The sequence below is a fragment of the Haliotis asinina genome, chromosome 4 (genome assembly GCF_037392515.1).
Source record: "Haliotis asinina isolate JCU_RB_2024 chromosome 4, JCU_Hal_asi_v2, whole genome shotgun sequence".
NCBI classification, from domain to species: domain Eukaryota; kingdom Metazoa; phylum Mollusca; class Gastropoda; order Lepetellida; family Haliotidae; genus Haliotis; species Haliotis asinina.
The window spans coordinates 65102128-65115679 of NC_090283.1; positions in this window are offsets into that span (position 1 = coordinate 65102128).

Sequence of the window (13552 nt, forward strand, 5' to 3'; positions counted from 1 at the left end):
ATTTATTTCTAATGTATGTCTGATAATTTATTGATATTATTCAGTTATTTTGGGGTAATTTGTAACTTTGTGCAACTTGCAAAACATTCATGTATGAGAGCAACACCTTCAGAGAATTTACTAAATGGGGGCGTTTTTCAATGTTCATGCATGAGAGTATGTATTTCTGCCATGAGTATTAATGTTGTATTCAAGAGTATGAATGTTGTGACTTTGGATTTAGGAAATATTTCAGTGATATCCCTGGCTACATTGTTCGTTTTCTTTGTTTTCAGAACAAGTGTATGATATCATTCAGTCAATGAATCATCGTTATGAAACCTCCATCTTGCCTTTGTGTGTTTTCTCAACAAATATCTAACAAATTTTCTGAAGAGTAAAAGAGTTCCTGGTTTGATTGTTTGTTGAAAACACAAAGTCTGACAGAGCTGAAATGGATCCGAAAGAGGGGACCAGTAAGGATTCCAGTGAAGAAGAGAAGATGCTGGCAGTGAGAAAGCAGAGGAAAATCCTGAGGGGTAAAATGACTAGAACTATGAACAGATTGAGTGACTATATTGAGCTTAAAGTGCAGAATCCCAAACGGTTTGAGAGAGAGTTAGAAACTTTACGAGTTGACTTTAGTAATATCTGCATTGTGCATGGTGAACTTTATGAGTATGTGGAGGAACATGAGCATCCGAAACTTGATGAATGGGAATCTGAGCTGATTTCTGCCATGCATGAAACTGAAGATAAAGTTGAACATTATTTAGAATTGCAGAAGGGCCACACGCATGAGGATGCAGGGGGCAATATTCATTCTAAGGATGGACAGTTTAAAGACCAGAAATCAGCAGCAGCTGTTGATACATCTCAAAACTTAGATGATTCTATTGAGTCAAGTGAAGAAAATCATGGTCCAACAAATATGGAAGACAACCATTCTGTGCCTGCAAGGGTTTCAGGCCCCAGTAATCTTATGCTTGGCAGTACACCCACCTCAGCAGATCAGACAGTTTTTGACAAATGGATTGTAGACCTTGTGGAGTTTGAAGAAACCAAATTTCCGAACATTCCTGACACAATGTCTATATCAGAAGCTTTGTATAAACTGGAGGCAGCAAAGGATATTCTTACAATCACTTTAAAGAAATTTGATGGAAACCCATTAGAGTATGTTGATTTTGTGGAGAGATTCAGAATTCATATCCATGAGAAAGCTCATTTGACAGATGATGTTAGGATGGCTCAGTTGTTAATGCACCTTCACGGAGATGCCAGCAGGGCAGTTAGTCCATTGGGATCCAGCGGGATCATGTATGCTACTGCATTGAAATTGTTAAAAGATCAGTTTGGTCATCCAAGTCTCATAGCGCGGAGTTTCATCAATAAACTTGTAAATGGATCTAAAATTGTGCCTAATAACAGAAACAGTTTAAAGGACTTGTCTCTTGACCTCATTGCATCTATTGCTACACTCAAACGGCTAAACTATTTTGCTGATGTGAATTCCAATGACATTCTGCGCAAAATTATTGCTCGATTACCCAGTCATCTCATCGACAAATGGAAGGTTGTTGCTGCCGACTTGAGAGAGAAGGGTGAAGTGCCTTCTGTTATTCACATCAGTGACTTTGTTAAGGCAGAATTTGATCCAGACTTTGGTGATATTGATAAGTCAAGAGGTGATTTAGCTAGGCCACAGAACAATTTTCCAAGGAAACCAGCTGTCAATTCACAACAACCTGCAGGGAGGTTCGAAAAGATTTGTCCTGTTTGTGGAAAAGATCATCGAGTCAGTGATTGCCCTGTTTTCAAAGACAGTCAAGTTACAGACAGAATTGAGCTTATTAAGAAACATCAACTGTGTTTTTCATGTTTGAACAACGGGCACATTGCCCGTAGATGCCGATTTAAGAGGATATGTGGTGAAGGACACTGCATAAGAACACATCATAGACTTCTTCATACTGAACCTCCAAGTTCAAACAGTGTGACATCTGTTCTTGATTATCATTGTATGTTGCCAGTGGTGAGAGCCTTATTCAGAGCACCCAATGGTAGGATCTGCCAGGGAAATGTATTAATTGATGGGGGTGCTGGAACTACAATTATCCGGAAAGGCTTTTCTATAGCTTTAGGCCTGCAGGGTAAAGTTGAGTGTCTGGACATATCTGTGGTAGGAGGCGGAACTGTGAAACAAAGCAACAGCAGACGAGTGCATTGCAAGTTATCTTCCCTTGAAGGAGGAGAGGAGTTTGACATTGAAGCATTCGAACTGGATAATACTGTTGAGGATGTACCAAATCTGGACAAAGCCTGGCTGAAATCGTTTAGTTACTTACGGGACATTGAGTTTTCATGCAAAGGTGGTCCAATTGATCTTATTCTTGGAGTTCAGTACAGTCATATCCATGCAGATGAAGAAATACGTCAGGGATTGCCTTTTGAGCCTGTTGCTAAGAGATCAAAACTGGGATGGTATGTCATGGGAGCAGATACTGTGCAACGTGTGTCACCAGTGTGTGCAGTTCAGGTGATGCAGAAAGTTGATTTCCAGAAAATGTATGACTTTGAAACATTGGGTATTCAGGCTCCAAACTGCCAGTGTCCAAGAGAAATCTATTCATCTGAGGATAGGAAAGCTCTAGATATGCTTGCGTCTTCATGCCAGAGAATCGGGAACAGATATGAGATAGGTCTTCCCTGGAAGAGAGATCCACAGGAGTTGCCGAATAATTATTCAATGGCAGAGAAGAGACTGTATTCACTTGAGAGAGGTCTTCTTAAAAATGAAGCAAAGGCGTCACTATATAGTAAAGCCATCAGTGAATATGTGGAAAAGGGATTTGCTGTTTGTCTTGAAGACAAGGATATCCACAGAGAATCTTTCCCAGTATATTATCTTCCTCATCATGGAGTTTATCGTCCGGACAAACCCAGTACACCATTGAGAGTAGTGTTTGACCCGGCCTCTGAATTTCAAGGAGTTTCGCTAAACTCTTTCCTGTACAAAGGACCTTGTATGATTGGGGACTTGTATGGTGTACTGATTCGCTTTCGTGAGGACTATACAGCTGTTGTTGGGGACATTTCGAAGATGTATCTTCAAATCTTGCTTCCAGAGAGTGATACTGACGTACACAGATACCTATGGCGTGATCTTGACACATCTCGTAAACCAGATGTTTACAAACTTTTGAGAGTGGCTTTTGGAGACAAGCCTTCTCCAAACATGGCTAGTTATGTCATGCTGCGTATTGCCAGTGAAAAAAAAAACTCTCATCCTGATGGTGCTGTTATTCTAGAGAGAGATCGTTACATGGATGACTTGATTCATTCTTGCCCCAGTGATGATATTGCAGTTGAGAGAGTGCGCCAAGTTGATGATATCCTGGCAAGTGGAAGTTTCCAAATCAAGAAATGGTATTCATCTTCTGTTAATGTGCTGAACATACTGGAGCCAAACAGGGAGCATGACGGCAAAGAGAGCATCGATTTGGACAAGGAAGAAATCAAAACCCTTGGTGTTGTTTGGAAGCCAAAACACGATATCCTGACATTTTCGGTTAAAGATGTCCAGTTAGTCCAATTTACAAAGCGAACTGTTTTGTCAAAGCTCTCGATGCTATATGACCCTCTTGGTCTGGCTTCAGCAGTGACTATTCGGTCTCGAATTGCTTTGCAAGATGTTTGGAAGTCAAGGACTTTAGGCTGGGATCATTCAATGCCAGAGGGCATGTCTCACTTGTGGCAAGAGTTGTTCACAAACTTGAACAAAGTAAGTTGCGTGGAATTTCCAAGATGTTTGAAGTCAAATGATGTTATGTCTGGCAGTGAATTGCATGTGTTTGCAGATGCAAGTGTCCGAGCGTATGGTGCAGTGGCATACCAAAGATGGGAAACCTCAAGAGGGTATGAGGTGAGATTAGTTTCAGCTAAAGCCAAGGTTGCCCCACTTCATCATACGACAATACCAAGACTTGAGTTAATGGCTGCTCTTGTTGCTTCCAGATTGGCAAAGAGTTTAGTGTCAAATTTCAAAGAGCAGCCAAGAGATGTGATATTGTGGACAGACTCTAAAATTGTTTATTACTGGGTTCAGGCTGAATCGGTGAACTTCAAACAGTTTGTTGGTGTTAGAATAGCAGAAATCCAGTCCGTTTGGAAACCAGAGCAGTGGAGATTTGTTCCAAGTGACCAGAACCCAGCAGATGACCTTAGTAGAGGCATTTCAGTTGAAGAAATCAATGGCAGGTGGATGCATGGCCCTGACTTTTTGAAATTAGACTCTGAACAGTGGCCTAAAGACAGTGACAAAACCAAACTTGAAGAGAGTGCCCTTGAAAAGAGGAATTCCAAAGTAGTAACTTTCTGTGACACATCCTCACCAGTGATTGATCCTGAAAGATTTTCAAATTGGTCTCGTCTTGTTAGAGTGACAGGCTACTGTTTGAGGTTTATAGACAAATTACATGCAAAAGTCAGAGGTCAGGCATACAAACATCCGGGACCATGTTTACAGCCAGAGGAAATCAATGGAGCAGAAACTTACTGGGTTAAGTTTGCACAGCAATCCCTTGGAAACTGGAAAACAACGTTGACAGATCTAGCACCTTTTGAAAGGGATGGAGTCATTCGTGCTGGGGGAAGGCTTAGACAAACCTCATTGCAGTACGATCAGGTTCATCCAATCATATTACCAGCTAAGCATCAAATTGCTAAACTCATCATGAGAGATGTGCATGAGAAGTTGTGTCATGTAGGGCCAGAAAGGACTCTGAGTGAAAGTCGACGGAAATATTGGATCATTCGAGGGCGAAGCATGGCAAAGGGAATTGTGAGAAACTGTGTTACTTGTCGTAAACTTCGTCAGCCAGTTCATCAGACTTTAATGTCAGATCTTCCAGCAGAAAGACTGTACCCATTTTCACCGCCTTTTACGGTAACAGGTGTGGACTTGTTTGGTCCATTCAAGTTGAAGTACGGCAGGAATAAGAGTATTAAAGCTTGGGGTGCTATTTTCTCCTGTGCATCAGTGAGAGCTATTCATCTGGAAATTGTTGCGGATTTGTCTACCCAAGCCTTTTTACAAGCCTTGAGACGGTTTGCAGCTCATCATGGTTGGCCACAGACTATAATATCTGATAATGGCACATCGTTCGTTGGCGCCAAACGAGAGTTGAAAGTTCTTCTCCAGGAAGGAAGGAAACAAATAGAAGAATTTGCAGTGTTGCACAAACTGAAATGGAAGTTTATTACACCACTTAGCCCACATCAAGGTGGACTATATGAAAGTTTGATAAAACAAGTAAAATGTGCTTTGCAGGTAGTGGTGGGTCAACAACTACTTTCTTGGGATGAAATGTCTACAGTGTTTGCAGAAGTGGAGTGTTTGGTAAATAGTAGACCACTTACTAGAATGAGCAGTGACCCAAATGATCTGGAGCCGATCACACCAAATAACTTCGTACTTGGTAGAGCGTCGACCGAGGTTCCTCAGGGTCTCTTTCAGGAAATGACAAATCTGCAAAAGTGGTTCAAGTTTGTGCAGTGTTTGGTTCAACAGGTGTGGAAAAGGTTTCTCAGGGAGTATGTGCCGACCTTGATGAAGCGTGTTAAGTGGCAGACCAAGGGGAGACAACTGCAAGTGGGAGATATGGTGCTGTTAGTGGATATTAACTCTCCAAGAGGGAAATGGGATCTTGCAAGAATTCTGGAGGTGTTTCCGGGGAAAGATGGCATTGTGAGAAATGTGAAAGTCAAAACTAGTGCTGGTGTTTATCAACGTTCAGTTCAGAAATGTTGTCTCATCCTAGAGGAGAATTCTTCTTCTCAGTAGTAACAGTGTTAATGGTGGACGTTATCGACGTTTTCGTACTGTGACATTTCATTGACAATTTAAAGCTGTGCTTGACATTGTGCTGACATTTTTGTTGGGTGGTGGAGGGTTGTTGGAAATATTACCCTTTTATTTCAATTACAGGAGAGACCTGAGTTAATAATTTATCATTCTGTCTTTTTCTCAGTACCTTTTTCTAAGTATCTCTTTCATTGTCTTTTCCTCCCTCTGTTATGATTGAAGGATTACTGAAAGCCAGTATATTGTGTGATTTTTCTCTCCCTAACAAATATTTTAGGGGCTCTTTTTTGGGTTTTGCTCTTGAGCATTAAATGGGGAGTCATGATATATAATGATTGCATGAGAGCTTCTTCCTGTTTCATTAGTTCACTGTAAGGAGTTTTAGGTTTTCTCCCAACAGCTGTATGAGTGCGCGGAGTTATTAGTAACCACATGGTCTGCCATGTGCTCAGTGTTTTGCCTGGGCAGAGATACTTTTTTTTGTCAGAGAGACAAAGGCTAGAGAGGACTACTCTTCAGGTTAGAATATTCATTTATGCATTCTGAAGTATTTATTTCTAATGTATGTCTGATAATTTATTGATATTATTCAGTTATTTTGGGGTAATTTGTAACTTTGTGCAACTTGCAAAACATTCATGTATGAGAGCAACACTTTCAGAGAATTTACTAAATGGGGGCGTTTTTCAATGTTCATGCATGAGAGTATGTATTTCTGCCATGAGTATTAATGTTGTATTCAAGAGTATGAATGTTGTGACTTTGGATTTAGGAAATATTTCAGTGATATCCCTGGCTACATTGTTCGTTTTCTTTGTTTTCAGAACAAGTGTATGATATCATTCAGTCAATGAATCATCGTTATGAAACCTCCATCTTGCCTTTGTGTGTTTTCTCAACAAATATCTAACAACCACTGTTAACAAATCACTCCAAGATTACCATATAGATACAAATGCAAGCACAATGGTAGCATCATATTGTGAATGCTTAGCTTTGGTGTTGTAACTGTAGTGAAAATAGAACATTAAGACAATAGATTTACTTCTTGTCTTCGCCCTAGCAGATGAAACATGTAGACTACTGTGATTATATTATCACAAGAAACAAGCTTATAAAAAATTATCTGGACTATGTTTGACAAGTGCACATGTCTTAATGTCAATCTAATATCTTCATATTTTTCACATGTAGTGATATAAAAATGCAGGCACAATGGTGACATCATTTTGAACAGGCATAAGTATGAATACTGTGAATTTAATAAATACCAGATTTGCCTTTTTCATCAGCCGTATTAGTAATTATTACTTACAACAAATGTAAGAGATATGTGATACTGTTCCTCAGTCATGAATCAAAATAATGTATTCATTCTGCTTGAATACCGCTAAAAGTGAAAACAGTATAAAAGAATACTCACTCACATTTTACGCCGCGCTCAGCAATATCGCAGCTATATGGAGGCGGTCTGTTGATAATCGAGCCTCGACCAGACAATCCAGTGGTCAACAGCATGAGCATCGATCTGCGTAATTGGGAACCGATGACATGTGTCAACCAAGTTAGTCAGGCTGACCAAACCATCCCATTAGTCGCCTTTCACGACAAGAAGTCGCCTTTTATAGCAAGCCTGGGTTGCTGAAGGCCTATTCTAGCCGGGGACCTTCACGAGTCCACAGTAGCTTGTACATTCCTTTATGAGTTGATAATGATGAATAGAATGCATACAGATTCACTGATCAAGGAACAAATACATACAGCATTTGAGCAGAGATGTCTGTATAAGTGTGGTATATAAATTTATAATATAATAGTTCTATTTATGCTGTTATATCGGTTGAAGATACTAGTATTGTATGCATAAAGTTTGCACCAGCTCTATCTTCAATGCAACTGCTAATCATGTTTATTACCTCTAGAAAACACTCAGACTTTGTTAGCAAAAATGTTTATTACGTGCACATAGCATTGCAATGACAATACATAGTAATATGAAATGCCATCAGTTTTATTCAGAGCTAATTAATGATGGTTTAACATGTTAGTGTTATATTAGAGAGATAATGCAGTTATCTGATAACTTATGTTTCACCATGAATAGAGCTATGGTTTGTTTTGTCAACACTTAAATTCTACAGGCTACGTGAACCATATAGATATACATACCTTTGTATTACAAAAGGTTTTCACCTTCTCTAATTTTATATGGCACCCGTGGCGAGCCACCTCCTCGTGGGTGCTGGGTAACGCGAAGAGCTCGCCGACACCCCCGTAGTGGACCCGGGGGGATATTTGGTCCACCAACCCGTTTGCCGTGGGTTGCGGCCCTGTGTCGGTGGAGGACGGGAGTCTGGGGGTTGAGGGCACTGGGAGCCTGTAACCGTGTTTCCTTTGTTCAACACACCCCTTCGACCCTTACTTCACCTAGACGGGTGGTTGAATGGGCCCGGTTCAACCAATCGGCTGGTCATGCTAAGCCCTGTACGTGTAAATTTGGCTGCACAAATTTGAGACACTATTTACAAATTGTGTTCTAGCTTCATGATGATAGAATTTTATTTTGATTGTGATTTTGATATCCAACTTTGTAACTTGCCTAGAGTCCTATGTCCAGAAGGCAGTGGCTCATGGGCCAGTCTGGTGGAATTATTGATCTTTTTTAATTTTTCTGCTGGAGTATATCATCTGAGTATCCTTGGTGCTGCAAGTCGGAAATCCGCTTGTGTTTAGCATTGTCCTTGTGATACTCCGTGGTGGGTGGGGAGCTCGGATGATGAACGACTATACACTTACCATGGACTACGAAACACCCTCTAAGAAAACGAAACGTCCCCATGACACTGATGACGAACAACGACCCTCCACATTAGTTGATTACTGGCCACGTTTCCTGATTATTGAGACTTTGGATAAGACTCCCTTGAAACTAAATCCTTTCGCGATTTCAAAAGGAGTTTATGGCATAGCAGGAGAAGTGAAGAATGTTCAGAGGTTGCGTTCAGGATCCCTGTTAATCGAATGTAACAGGAAACAGCAAGCAATGAACCTGCTATCAACAGATGTTTGTTGGTGTTCCCGTTATGATCTCTGCTCATAGAACTTTGAATGCTAGCAAAGGGATTGTAAGAGACAGAGATCGCCTCTTTGCTGACATGACAGAGATTGATATTGCTCCTGAGATGAAAGACCAAGGAGTGTTATTTGTCAGGAGATTTACAACCCGCAAGAATAATGAAACAGTTCCAACAAACACTTATCTCTTCTCGTTTTCAGCGCCAAACCTTCCTAAATCAATCACGGCAGGTTACTGTAATGTGAACGTTGATGTGTACATCCCTAGTCCTCTGCGGTGCTTTAAATGTCAAAAGTACGGACATGGAGTGAATAATTGTACATTGTCTGTTACTTGTGCTCACTGTGCTGAGAATACACATGTAACAGAAGATTGTGACAATAGTTATAAAAAATGCACCAACTGCCACGGAAGTCACTCATCCTTTTCTAAAGACTGTCCTGTTTGGAAAAAAACAGATGGAAATAAATCGGGTTAAATATACCAGGAATGTCAGCTTTGCTGAAGCAAAAAAGCTTGTTCAGTCTAGAGAACACAGTGAAACCTATGCTTCTATCGCCAGTTCATCAACCGAAACAACTCATAAGGAAAGTCCTTCAGTTACAACTACAAATACCTCCTCGCACTCATGCCAAACAGACTTGACATGGGTAAACTCTGACACTCCTACACGATTGTCTCCTGATCAGAAATATCTAGTACAGTGGAATTGTAGAGGCTTACGGTCCAATTTTAATGAGTTACAGCTTTTAGTCCAAGATTTTGCACCATCGGCTTTGTGTCTGCAGGAAACTTATTTGAAGCAGACAGATACTTTTGATTTACGGCATTTTGATGCATATCATTATTTTTCACCTCCGGGTGACAGAGCCACTGGGGGATCTTCAATCCTTGTTAAACAGGATGTTATACATAGTCCTGTACCACTCGCAACTAACCTCCAAGCCGTTGCAGTTTGACTTACTCTTCATGTTACCTTTACACTGTGCTCTTTGTATATTCCGCCTTCTTCAACACTCCAACTGTCAGATCTGCAAGCTCTCTATGACCAACTTCCTAAACCTTGTATTATAATGGGTGATCTCAATGGCCATAACCCGATATGGGGTGGCTCAAACACTAATTCAAAGGGTCAAATACTGGAAGATTTTATCTCCAATAATGATTTGTGTATTTACAATGATGATTCTAGCACTTACCTGCACCCTGCAACTGGCACTTACTCTTCTCTAGACTTGTCTCTTTCAGATTCTAGGCTACTTAATGAATTTGAATGGTCGGTCCACACTGACCTCTGTGGAAGTGACCATTTTCCAACTATCTTATCAGAAATTAATCCGTCTGACTCTCCATCATATTCGAGATGGAATTTTTCCAAAGCAGACTGGTCTTTATTTCTAGCTTTATGCACATCTAAAATACGGCCCGAAGTTTTTAGTGACATAGCTGATCCAATTCAGTGTTTCTCTGACGTTTTAAATAAAGTTGCTGATGAGTGTATACCCAAATGCAAGTCCTCTACGAATCCACATGTACGGAAACCATGGTTTAATACAGATTGTAGACAAGCCAGGAAAGCGAGGAAAAAAGCAGAAAAATATTTCCGCCATCATCCAACTGTCCACAACTTAAATAAATTTAAAATATTCAACGCGAAAGCACGTCGTACCTTCAAACAAAACAAACGACAATCCTGGAGAAATTATGTCTCCAAAAATAATTCACGTACGCCAATGTCCAAAGTATGGAACATGGTTCAAAGAATTAAAGGTAAAGGTTCAAAAGCTGCTGTTCACCATCTTAAAAATGGGGATAATTTAAGTACTGACACATCTGAAATTGCAAATAAAATTGGCGAAACTCTTGCCGAAAATTCATCATCGGCGAATTATGTCCCTGAGTTTCAGAGATATCTGAAACAACAGGAAAAGACAAAACTTAATTTCGATTCAAATAACGGGGAAGATTACAATGAAGTGTTTTCTTTACATGAGCTCCATGCGGCTCTTGACCAAGCTAACGACACTGCAACAGGTGATGATAATATACATTACCAGCTACTGAAACACTTACCTGAATCATGTTTGATGACACTTTTGGATATATTTGACCAAATATGGACGTCTGGCAAATTTCCTTCTTCATGGCGAAATGCCATTGTAGTTCCAATACCAAGACCTGGTAAGGATCATACAGATCCGTCGAATTATAGACCAATATCGTTAACTAGCTGTGTCTGCAAAACCATGGAGCGTATGGTGAATAACAGATTAGTTTGGTATCTTGAAACCAATAACCTGATCACAAATATTCAGTGTGGTTTCAGGAAAAATCATAGTACCATTTATCATTTGGTACGTTTAGAATCCTTTGTTAAAAATGCTATAGTCAATAAACAACATGCTGTATCAATTTTCTTTGATCTTGAAAAGGCTTACGATACCACCTGGAAACATGGCATTTTGAAGGATCTACATGGTTTTGGTTTGAGAGGCCGTTTGCCTCTTTTTATATCACAATTTTTAAAAGACAGGCAATTTCAAGTCCGTGTGGGTTCAACCCTGTCTGATCATTATACACAGGATCAGGGTGTTCCCCAGAGCAGTATTTTGTCGGTGACCTTATTTAGCATTAAGATCAATAGTTTATCCAAGGTTGTAAACGATTCAATTGATGGATCACTTTTTGTGGATGATTTTAATATTTCCTGTCGTGGTAAAAATATGCATACTATTGAACGGCAACTGCAGTTATGTTTAAATAAAATAAATAAATGGTGTCTTGAAAATGGTTTTAAGTTCTCAAAGTCGAAAACTAACTGTCTACACTTTTGTAGGAAATATAAATCGCATAAAGACCCTGAACTATATTTAAATAGCACTCCCATTAAAGTTGTAAAGGAGGCCAAGTTTCTGGGCCTAGTTTTCGACTCCCATTTAACTTTTTTGCCGCATATTAAATCCCTCAAAGCCAAATGCCTGAAAGCACTCGATCTGTTGAAAGTTGTTTCCAACTCAAAGTGGGGAGGGGATCAAGCTACCCTCCTACACCTATATCGATCACTGATCCGTTCAAAACTCGATTATGGCTCCATCGTATATGGTGGAGCCTGTAAAAGCAACCTTAAACTATTAGATTCTGTCCACCACCAAGGTCTAAGACTTTGTCTTGGGTCTTTCAGAACTTCACCTATTGACAGTCTTTACGTTGAGGCTGATTAACCATCTCTTATACAACGTCGTATAAAATTATCCTTACAATACATTACTAAATTATACTCCAATGAATCTAACCCTGCATATAACTGTGTATTCAATCCACTTTATGGGGATTTGTATGACAAGACGTCTTCTCTGGTTCCACCTCTAGGGCACAGAATTAAACCCTTTCTTTCTTCGGCCGGCATTGAGCTGAAAAACATAGCTCCCTCTCGTCTTCTTTCTTCTCCTCCCTGGCAGTTGGTTAGGCCTCAAGTCGACCTAACATTAACTTCATTTAAAAAATCAGAAACTAATGAATTACAGTATAAACAAGAATATAACCAATTAAAAACTAAATATAGCAATTACAAACCCTTATTTACAGATGGGTCCAAGGATGGTGGCACAGTAGCTTGTGCCACTGTCATTGGATCCCGAACAATATCTTCTAGATTGCCAGACAACAGTTCTATTTTCACAGCTGAAGCAAACGCCATACTAACGGCTCTTAAATATATTCAAAGACACCCTAAACGTAAACAATATATAATCTATTCAGACTCTCTTTCTTGCCTTCAGGCTATTACAAATATTTCTTGCAAACATCCACTTTTAATAGAAATTATTGAATTGCATAATGATCTTGCTACTGGCCAATACGACATCGTATTTTGTTGGTTACCCAGCCACGTGGGCATTTCTGGGAATACACTGGCTGATCTTGCTGCCAAGGCAGCACTCAACAAATCTGTGACACCACTTCTTATTCCTTACACTGATTATAAAGCTACCATTAGATCGTATATCCGTGATCTGATGCAGAAGAAGTGGGACACCCAAGTGGGCATAAATAAATTACATGCAATAAAACCTTCTGTTGGTTATACCTACTTGGGTTGTCAGTCCAGATTTGAAGAGGTCATCATGCGGCGATGTCGTATTGGCCACACGAGATATACTCATGAATACCTATTGAAAGGTGAGGATCCTCCGTTCTGCATCCCTTGTGATGAAATAATCACGGTCAAGCATGTCTTGCTTGACTGTGTGGAATATTCCATCACAAGGGATACCTATTTCAAATCACGAACAATGAAGGATCTTTTTAATAATATAAGTTCTCATTTAATCATTCAATTTTTAAAAGAATTAGATTTGTTAAATGACTTGTAAATAGATAAATATTTTAGTACTGGAAGTTTAAATTCGTAACTGTGCTTGTTAGTGGCTGTCTCCTCGAGGGGGGTTAAAGTACTGTAAAATTATTGTCCTCCTGAGAGGATACGTAAGTCCACAAACATTCCAAGTCAATTCAAACTGTCCATATTTTTAATCGTAGAATATGTGTCTTTTTAATATATGGCTAGATTTCCTAAATTGCTAACAACTGAAGGGATGATGTAAATCCAGCTAGGGTCCATGCAGGAAGCA